We start from the raw sequence: 10,457 nt of genomic DNA, 5'->3' as shown, positions 1-10,457 counted from the left end.
GTTTTTCCTTAAGTAGGTGTGATTTTTAAAAATATTCTGTGGTTCTCATCTAGGGTGGTTGTTGAGAGGATTTCAAATTCAGTGCTGTAGCTTAGAGTGGCTGAAGGGTTTATTTTTAATGTATATATGATAACTTGCAGTTGGCCTGCCTTCCCCTCCCCCCCCTGTACGTTCCTTCTGTGAGAGCATGACCACAGGTCAAGGGAATCTTTTCCATTGGAGTTCTGTACATAAAAACACAGCGACATTCTGACATTTCAGATTGTGTAGATACAATCTGTACTACTCTTGGGATCCTTTGTCCTTAAAAGCCAAATTAAGAAAAAGAAGAGAAAGAAAAAGAGAAAGAAAGAAGGAAACTTTATAGGGTGTGTGGATTTGGAAGTATTAACTATTTTGTTTTTGAGGTTTGTTTGTTGTTGTTGTTTTCTTTTCCCTCTTTCTCTTTTCCTGGTTTGAAGGAAGCTCAGTGTGTGGGAGCTTGCAATTTTTGTTCTTACTGAGGCTTTGCAGCACCCACACCACCATCATACATCACTGTGTTGTGGTTTGATTTTAAAAGGGGGTGGTGGGTAAGGGGATGTGAAAGAAAAGGGATCATTTTGTAAAGTGTATTAAACTTTGATACTCAGTTCCAGTCAATACATGTAGACCAGAAAAATCTGTCTGATTTGTGCATCTGAGCAGAGTTCTCCATCTGACCCTCAGCTTCTTTCTGTAGATATATACATACATAAATCTAAGTATGTTCTTATGACAGAACATTGCTGACCTCCAGATTGAGGTTTCATAGGTTGTTGTTTATTTTCTCCTCTTTCAAGTGCTATCCATGTGAGTGTGTGAAGTTTTCTCTAATAAGTAAAACACAGGCCCTTTGCCCTGTTTGTTTTGTGTTAGTTTATTGTAAACAGCCATTTGTTGTAAATTATTATTGGCATTAAATTATAATTTATGATTTTCAAAGCAAAAGACAGTCCCTGTTTTATTCTGCTTTAAGCATGTGTTCTAGACGTTGGAAATCTCTCTCACTCTCTAAGTTTCAGCAATGTAGCTTGGGATCTGCGAGGCAGAAAAACAGGACCCCAAATTTTTCAAACGGTTAAAACAAAACCCCTTGTATATGTTTAGAGTGGCCGGAGGAGGATCTGTTTAGAGTCTTGAGTTTGGTTTAAGTTTATAGCATTTAAAGAAAGTTTTTCTTTTCACGCTGAGTTAGAACAAAAGATCTTTGCTGCGACTGAATTGGACAAAAGACGAGGGCTGGGACCCAGCGAGTGCGTTCTGTGTGAAATTGACGAGATCTTTTTTAAAAAGCTGCTAAACATGGCGACTCTTTCCCTTTAAGTGTCTCTTTTTCCTTGCTTTTTTTTTTCCTCCCCCCCCCCTCCCCATCTGATCTGAGCTCGCTTTATTTCTTTTCCCAACCCCGCTGCCCCTCCTCCTGTTGGTACTCGGGGGTGGGGGGTGTGTGAGAGAACCCAGTTAGACGCGAAATGCAACAATGGTCCGAGGAGAGAGAGAGAGAAAGGGGCGACCGCTGCTTCTCGCCACTCTCAAACAAACCCGGGGCAGACCGAGCTGGGGAGGGGAGTGGTGATGGTGGTGGAGGGGGGTGGGTTGCGGAATCCTAGCCCGTGCGCTGGGCTCGCGGTCGCCCGGCCTCGGCCCCTGAGCAGCGAGTTCTCGCCAGGGGCCGGGGCTCAAAGTTCGCAGGCGGCGCCCGGGGCCGGCCCCGCGGAGACGGGATGCCGAGGCAAGCATCCGGCCGGCCGCCGGGCCGGGGGCCGGGAGCAGCCGCAGGAGAGGTGCCCCCGGCCCCCGGCCCCCGCCGACGCGCGGCGGGGCCCCGTCAGCGCCCCCCGGAAGGCCCGGGGTGCCGGGCGCGCCGGGCCGCCCTCCCGGGACGCGCGTGAGGCGGCGGGCGGCGCGCGGGGGGCGCGCGCGCGTGCGAAACTCGGCCGCGAAGCCCCGCTCCCGACTGGGTCCTGTGAGCGGAGCCAACATGGCGTCTCCCAGCGCGCCGCGAGCGCCGGGCTGCCAGGCGCGGCGGGGCCGGCTAATGGGAAACACATTGGGTATCCGAAAGGGGGAAAAGAAAAACGGGGGCGGGGTCGGGGGGGGCCTAAAGGCCGCTGCTTCTGCGGGCAGAGAACCCTTTTTTCAAACTCTCCCCGGCGAGTGAGTGCGGGCCTCGGTGGTGCCTGTCGTTAGAGCGGCAGAACTGCGAGGGGACACGCTGGTGACGCGGTGGCCCCCTTCGTGCGCCCCCCGCCCCTCATGACCGGGAGAGGTTATTCCAGGTCTGCCCCCTCAGCAAGGGCCGAATGAGAGAAAGTCGGCCTCCGCAACCGCTGGTCTTCAATGAGTGGTGGAGGGGGAGGGGGCGAGGCCATAGGAACAGCCCTCGGTCGGTCGTCGCGCTCGTTAATGTAGGGGCTGCAGCTGGGGGGTCGCCCCGCGAGCCCCTCCGAGTTGTTGGGGTGGGGGGTGCGGGATGGTGGAGTGTGGGGACCGGTCGGCCATCCCCCCCCCGCAGGACGTGGGCACAGCTAACTTGCTGCTTCCGTGGCAAACTTGGAGGAAAGGGGGCTTTCCGGGTGGAGGGCAGGCTCCGGGCGAGGGGGGAGGGGGTCGCAGGCTCTAGAAACGCACGAGGAGGCTCGGACAGCGACCCTGACGGGAGCGCTTCTGCAGGGGGGCTGGGGTGGGGTGGGGGAATCTCCTTTATCGAACAGGTTTGAGAGCAGGGGAGGTCGGCCGTGGGACAGATCCGGCCGCCCGTAGAGGGTCTCCCGAGGGCCTCTGCAGAGAGTCTGGCTTGGGCCCGGGCTGAGCTCTCCGCCGCCGGGGGGAATCGCCCCTGAAAGTCCCACTGCAGCTCCAGCCCAGGCCTGGAGACCCTTACCCTCAGCCTCCTGGGAGGGGAGCGAGGTTCCTCTCTGAATTCCGGGCCTCGTCAAGATTTATTGAAGTTAGGTTTCAAAAACGTGCTTCAGATGATTTTTTCCCATTTTCTCAGATTTCAAAGGCTCCCTGCAGTGCGGCTGCCTAATTAATGGTGAAATTCAACTAAATCTAATTATGCAGTAATTTTAAAGCAGTTAGTGCTGGGCGTTGGTTTGTAATAGGACCCCAGTTTTTTAAAGTTTGCTTACTGTGTTGGTTTAGGAGAAAGCTATCTTTTGTATGGCAAAGAAAGAGGGGGAAATAGTTTTCCTGCGTGAAGGCCTGAGACCGCCCCCCACCCCCTCCATTTCCATCCCCATTTCTATCTATCTATCTCCCTGCCCTTCTCGCTCTCTCTTTTTCCTGCTGCCAAGCTCAAGCTGAAAGACTGAGCGAGGTGCTAACCCAGCCAGGGGACCCAGTTTCATAGCCAAAGGGGAAAGGCAGAATTTTTCACAAGGAGACACAAAGGGACTTGGTATCTGCCCTCCTGGACGCATCTGTAAATGCCCGAAAACAGGGAAGGGACTCTCATCTCCTCTAATAGAGAACAGATTTCCTCTCTTTAACATCCATTGTCAGTAAGGGGAAAAGCTGACTCTTGGAGTTATAAATCTTATCGTCCTTCTGATAACAGACTTGTAATAAGTTAGCGTCTTATTCAAAGTGAACTGTAAAACTGCCTCATTTAATATGGCATCTGTGTCATTAAAACTTTTCCATTTTTTTCCCCCTTGCGTCTTGCAGGCCTGGCATTCGGGCAAGCCCTGAGGTGCCTAGTGGGCCTCTGGGGTTGGACCGAGAGGGAGAGAGGTGTGAGAGATGGGCTGCCTGGTTTTAGCCTCTGGATCTCAGTCTGGGGGTGAGAGACCCCTGAGACAGAGAGGACCTGGGTGGGGGGGTGCTGTGTCCCCCTTGTCCATTCCCTGGGGCGGCCCCCTCGAAATGACGTTCCTTGAAAGAAACATGCTTGTGATTAGCTAAGCAAACACATCTGCTTTCGGAGTTGGGCCTTCGTTAATTAGCTGAACAAAGGGCCGTTTTGCTTTTTACCTTTTGCTGGGGGAGAGTGTGTTATTTCAGGAGTGTCGCGGGCCCTCCTCTTTTCAATTGCAGCCACGACGTTAATTTTATTGGGATTACTGATGGGAAATGAGGTGGCGCAGGCTTCCGAGAGGAAAAGCTTGATCATTACCCCCTCTGGAACTATATTTTTCCACCCAACCTCCTGCTTGCGAGGAGGGGGTGGGGGGCGAACTGCGCAGCAAGTTCGGAGCAATTGGAATCAGGCTCGCCGTCCGCTGATATCGGGTGACAGAGCGTGTGTGGAAGCTGAACTCTGTAATTTGCGCTTCTGTTTCTTTATTAGGCCTGGACAACGAACTAATGAGCTTTGGCCCAGCACAGTGTCACTTGTATTTATTTTCTTAGGGCAACTTTGAGGTAGCGGAAGTGTTCCTCACCAAGAGCCCGGGAGGGCCAGGAGCCCTGACCGAGACTGCCCTCGGCCGGGGCTGGTGGCCGCGTCCCCGGGGAGCGAGGAGGCGCGCAGCACTGCCGGAGCCCGGGGCCTGGGCCTTTAGGTGAGGCCCTGGGGCTCTCAGGAAGGGTTAGGCCCTTTGGAGGCCCAGGCATTCCCGCAGGCCCAGCTCTCTGAGATCGAGGTCGAGGGCCGTGAGGCCAGCCTGGGGCAGGCCCCCAGGCGGGATGACGGTCAGAGGTGCAAAGGTGGCGTGGCTTCCTCCTGGCGCCGGACGGAGGAGGGCTCCACAGGCCGAGCAGGTCGGGCCAGAGACGCCTTGGAGCGAGCGGGGCTCTCCCGCCCCTTGGCCGAGGCGCCTGTCTGCTTTGTGTTGAGGGAGGCCTGGCTCAGCTCTCTGGCTAACTGGTTGGGGGTGGGTGGGGCGGAGGGGACGCTTTGAAGGCGCTCTCGGAATCCTGAAGTGCCGGGGCTTCCCTGCCGCCTCTCCCTGGCTTGCTCCAAGGAGTGTCAGTTGGAGAGGCCTGGGATACAGTCTAGGAGGAGTTGGGGGCTGGGGGCCGCAGAGGGTCAGCGGAGGCAGCGCGAGCATCCCTGCGCTGCGGCTGAGAACACAAGCCCCCCAGGCGGAGAGGGGGGCGGGGTGCGGGGCAAACGGGAGCCCAGGGAACTGCGAGGCGAGCGGGGGCTTCTCTGCCCCGCAGCCGGAGGCTTCCCGCGGCTCCCGCCTCGCTCCCCGCCATGCAGCCCCGGCTAATAACGCCCAGGCGCTGTGCCCCCGCCCGCCCCGTCTCCCCTCGCCCCATCCCTCTGCTTTTTCTCCCCCCTCCCCACCTCTTCCTTCCTTCCTGCAAATGGGTGTTAACGTGGGTCTTTATGTTCTGTCTATAACTAGGATGTAATCACGCGCCCCATGCCTCTCTCTAAAAGCATTTAATAAATGTCTATTAAAGCGCTACAAATGTAAGATGAATTTAGTGGCGCGGCTGCCTCCCTGAATCCGAACGGTAATGATGGATTTATCAACGGGGATTCGCCTTCATCACAGCAAGGGAGGTTTACTCAGCAAATACGTCGGCGAGCACCCACCCAAATACAATCATTTGACCCCCTGCGGGCATTAGCCACCTCACCTCTTCCACCGCCTGCTTAGGGGGGTGGGGTGGTTGGGGTCGCCCGAGGCCGGCGCCGCCGGGAGGACCAGAGGGGCACCGCCCCTCTCCTGGCCTCCTGCCCCTCCTCTGTCTCCTCCGGGCCTGCGGGTCTCGGTCTCGCCTTTTGGACGAGCGGGGCACCCGGCTTGCAGGTTTGGGTTTGGGGAGTGGGCGATGGCAGTGTTAGAGCGCACGAGGAAGTGTGGGCTGTCTTGGTTTTGCCAGGTGACATCAGTGAGCGCCCTTTCGCTCCTCTCGGTTTTGAAAAGAGAGCAATTGTTCCTGCGAGTGGGCTCTCGAGTCCCCAGCCTTCGAGCACATCTTAGGTCCTCGGATCCTCGCTGGGCCCTGGACACCGTTCTAGGAGAGGCGGCTCCAGGACAGAGGCCTGGGCCGCCAGGCCCTCAGAAGGCTCCGGTGTGCCCAGAGTGGGTGCCCGGCGGGCCTGCCTTTCCAGGCTCCCCAGACCAGCCAAACCAAAGCAGAGGCGGCTGTTTTCCGAGGTTAGGATGGAGCCCCCAAGGCGGAGGGCAAAACTTCTGAGTGTCTTTCCCCTGAACAGGTCTGGCTTCTCTCCCACCTGCCCTGGCAGAGCCCACCCGGCCATTTTAAAGTTTCTGTGGCTGTGGGTTTTATAGAATTTGGTTTGGACTGTGATCATTAACGCGCACAAACCCCAGTGACCACCATCTCTTTTTGTCTTTTTATCTTTCTTCTCGAGAGGGGAGGAAAAGTGCTGGCCTGTTCCATCAAGCCCGGTTCGCATTTGCTCTGGCCTCTGATTTCTCTTTCTTCTTTGGAAATTTCATTGAGATGTCTCTGTACTTCGCTTGTCAGTTATCTTTGTTCCTTTTAAATAAAGGGCTTTTAAATGGACTTATTGCTCCCAGCGTGGGTTCCTCTCTCTAAATGTTAGAAAATTGTGCCATCTACCCGCTATGCTGAGTACTGTCACACTCGGAGACCTCGGGGACCTCCGGGCCGGCTTCAATGCCGCCGTGTCAGGGGCCGCGGGCAGCTGGCGGAGGGGGCGGCTCACGTGGATTTTTGCAGATTTCCGCCAGCAGCCGGCCCGCGTGGCCTCGCCAGAGCCCGGCCCGCCCCGCGCGCCGCCGCCGGCTTCATGGCGGCCGCGAACCCGGGGCTGCGGCCGATCCCGGAGCACATCGCAGGCGTGGTCGGGGCTCTCCCCTTCTCCCTTCCCTCCTCCGAGATGCCCCGGGCCGGGAAGGGGGGCGCCGGCGCTGCCTGTGGACCGGAGCAGCCGCCGGGGGGGTCGGGGATGACAGCGGACAATGCGGGGAGGCCGCCGGGGAGGGGCCGCGGGGGGACTTGGCCGCGCCGCTTTGGAGCGCTCCTGCCCGCCGCCAGCCCCCCTCTCTGCCTCGGGGAAGCCGGGCCCAGGCCTGCGGAGAGCCACGGCCGCCGACCGGCTTCCCCGCCTCGGTGAGCGAGAGGGGAGCTCGGGCCAGGCAGTTCGCTGGCAACTTTCAGCTCCGTTTTCCCCGGTAGAGAGCCTTCTGTTGTCTTCTAGAAGGCCACTCACTACTTGCTTTGCTTCAGGGGAGTGTGGTTTAGCTGAACCGAGTTCGAACAAATCAGATGTCTGACGTGGGGTCTCCTCACCCCGACCCCTCCTCTGCAAAAACCACAGGTTCTTTTTGAATGAGTTAAAATGGATTAACAGTTTAGATTTTATTATGTGGCTACCCTTCTCAGATGCCCTTTTTTTCTCTCTTTCTTTTTTTAGCCTATTAAAAGTATTAGCTAAGATTTCCAAGTGTCAGTCGGGTATTTATGCTAGTGGAGGGGGGGGGAATCTCCGATACGGTTTATGACTTTTATTACATGTTTCACACTGTTCGAGAAATGGAGTTTTAAACAACATACAATTAAATCTATATTGCTCTTTGGAGAAGGGCCAAGGAACTCGACAATCAATTAGTTTAGATATTTTGATACTTGTTGCTAAAATCAAAGTGTAAAACCACCACCCCAAGGTAAAGCTACTTCTCCATTTTTCCTAAGGTCATGGAGCTACCACATAGGAAATGGCAGTTGCTTTTTTCCACTGCAGGCTGCTTTTCCTGATTACTCTGCACAGATTGGTCTTTTTTAAAAAAAAATTCAGGTTCTTTTCCGTGTTTTTTCCTCCCATTTCTCTCTCTCATTGCCATCTCACATCTCCTGCCTTTATCAGTCAGGTTTAGTTTTAAAAAACATTTAATTTGTATTATTTGAAAATGAGTTGCCTGCTCACCCTCTTCATCCCTCTCTCCTTGCCTTGACACTAAGAAGGGAAGCCGGCTTGTTTAATAACCACAGTAATACAGTGGTTTCCAGACAAAGACAAAATTATGTTCTTTATAACTAGAACATGACGAGAAGAGGGGACTCATCCTTTCTCTATCTCTCTCTTACTCTGTCTCTCTCTCACTCACACTTCTGTCTCTTTCAATAAGCAGTTGAGGAAATAATCTGCATTGAACAGAAACTGCTTCCTTCTTGAAAATGACAGCTTTTCCACCTTCCTGGCTCTCTCTGGACCAATCCCCTCGACTGCCTAGTGGCAGTCTGCCTGTCCTTGGACCTGGCAGGGGCTGGGGGTGCCTATGGAGACCTGGAACATCGTGAGAAAGTGGGAGGTCAGCTCACCTGTACGGTGCAGCCGAGGCAGGGCTTCTAGCGGGTTCCAGAGGGGAGCTTGCTAGTTTATTAGACAGTTCTTACTTCCCCTTAGCATCTTCTCCCCACGGACACCTCAGGTTCTCTAAAGGAGGGGTGTCTGAGGTTTTGCATCTGTCCACCCACCCCACCCCCGCCCATTTCCTTTTCTGCTTTCTAGGCTGGGCAGCTTTTTGCCAGCTTCATGACTGATTTGAAAACCCTGTGGCTCTTGGGATTGAGCAGGCCAGTCCGTGAACTGTCATCTCCTCCAGGATGGGACATCCAGAACCTCCGCTTCTCCAAAAGAAAGGCTCTGAATCCAGGGAAGGGATGGGACGGGATGCCATTAGCCTCCCTGCAGAAGCCTTGCTCTTCCTCCCAGGGAGTGAGGACTCCTCCCGGAGCGGAGAGGGACCTTTGCCTGGACTCAGCGATGTGGCCTTGCGGAGCCTGGGCCTCCCGCTTCCACCCTGCCTTGCGCCCACCCCCATGCCGCGGCCCTAATTGTGAGGAAGGTCTGGGAAACATTTTCTCTGTGCTAATTTTATATTTCCCCTTTTCCCCTCACAACATTAAACATAATTTTGCGCTGTCAGTGTCACTAAGATTGCGGTTTGTTGACGTCTCTACTTGGAAACACGACCCCTCCGCCTCCAACGGGGAGTCCTCCCTGCGTAGCCTCTGGGAGGCCGCTTCTCCACCGAGGCTTTCAGGGTTTCTGGAACACCCTGAGAGAGAGAGAGACTGCAGTAAAGGCCATAAGGGTCCCTACCAGAACCCCGCAATCATTTCAAATCCCCTCTCCCTGTGACAGCAGGAGCCAATGTGTTTTTGATGTGTGTTTGGTTGTTGGCTTGTTTGTTTAATAAAATCCCTGTGTGTGTTTTACTGTCTCAGTGTCTGTGACGTGTAACCACAGCCACTCCACTTTAAAAATGTCCCTTTGCATGTCTTTTCTGTTGGTCTGTTTTAGTCTGTCCTTTGCAACTTCTTCCTGTTCTCCATGCCTGCCCCTTCCCTCCGCAATATATTTCCTTGGCCTTAGCAGTAATCCTCGGGCCCACCGGCCACGTTCCTGGAGATGAAATCCATCTATCCCCTGTGTTGCTCCACCGAGGCCCAGTTATCTGGGGCTTTTGGTGACAAGAGCAAGAGAGAGGAAGACACTTCTTATTTTGAAGGGCCTGCTCCTTCCTTTCTTCCCTGTGCCAGCCCGGAGGGGCTTGGGACTTAAGCAGATGCACCTAGGGTCTGCAGGTTTGCTCTTTGTGTCTGGCCGTGGTTCTGGTGACTTCTCCTCTGTTTTCCTTTTCTTTGGAGGAGCTGCTAGCTACTCTGCCCTGTCCACAACAGTGTTTCCGCGCCTGTGTGCACCACGGCTGGTGGGTTTCAGGGCGATTATCTCATTTCGCTGGTGCAGAGCGAAGCGGCTTGCAGCCCCTGGGTCAGGCATTCAACAGAGGGCCCATGTCACAGACCCAACCCAAAGGTTAATTTTCCCTCATTAGCATGTCCATAGTTTGCTTCTAGCCCAGGAGCTGGGTCCTCTGGGCGTCACCTCCCGGCTTCCCTCTAAAAGTCTCTGGCACCTTCGCTCGCTCTCCTGAACCTCTCTTCACAACCTCACGTTCTGCCAGGTTCCTATTGGGTTCATGGACTCTAATCTCTGAAAACCCATCTCACCCATTTTCAGACAGTTTGCCTATTTTCATCCTAGAGCCCTGGTCTTCCATCCACCCCTCTCTTTGCCCCCCCCCCCCCTTTCCTCTAGGCACCTCATTTACAAACGGATTCTGCTTTATTTGAATTAGTTCACTTCTCCTCTTTTACTTTCTCCCCCTCCCCTTACCCTTTCATTCAGGGCTAGTAAAAGCAAAAGATACAAAATGGCAAAGTTCAGCTGCATGTGGTGGGGTGAGGGGAGCCAACCATCCCAGCCACCTAGAAAGAAGCTGAAGGTTTGTAACGACAGAAGAAACAACAAAAGAGAATTGCATTTGCGGCTTAAGTGGGCGACTGTGTTTGTGTGTCTATATCTGTGTGTGTTTTTCAGATGTCTTTGAACTGCTTTTGTGCTGACTCGACAGAGACATTTGCCGAAGCTAGTCACGGTATAGAAACTTTGAGTTAACCTCTTATATCAAATGAATCTTTTCATTTAGAGACCAATAAATCTCAATCTCTAGCTACCTTGTGTAGACCCAGCCTGA

At 54.3% G+C, this 10,457-nt stretch overlaps 1 long non-coding RNA gene across 1 annotated transcript; it reads left to right on the top strand.

Moving 5' to 3' along the window:
• The first annotated feature begins 1,974 nt into the window (after positions 1 to 1,974).
• On the top strand, positions 1,975 to 8,842 carry LOC139038624 (uncharacterized). The gene is made up of 2 exons (XR_011491646.1): positions 1,975 to 2,075; positions 8,426 to 8,842. It is a non-coding gene; the product is annotated as an uncharacterized lncRNA (long non-coding RNA).
• Positions 8,843 to 10,457: the final 1,615 nt, after the last annotated feature.

This window comes from Odocoileus virginianus, chromosome 16, assembly GCF_023699985.2.
Source record: "Odocoileus virginianus isolate 20LAN1187 ecotype Illinois chromosome 16, Ovbor_1.2, whole genome shotgun sequence".
Taxonomy (NCBI): domain Eukaryota; kingdom Metazoa; phylum Chordata; class Mammalia; order Artiodactyla; family Cervidae; genus Odocoileus; species Odocoileus virginianus.
The sequence above is the reverse complement of the archived record's forward strand: the minus strand, read 5'-3'. Positions and strand labels throughout refer to the sequence as shown.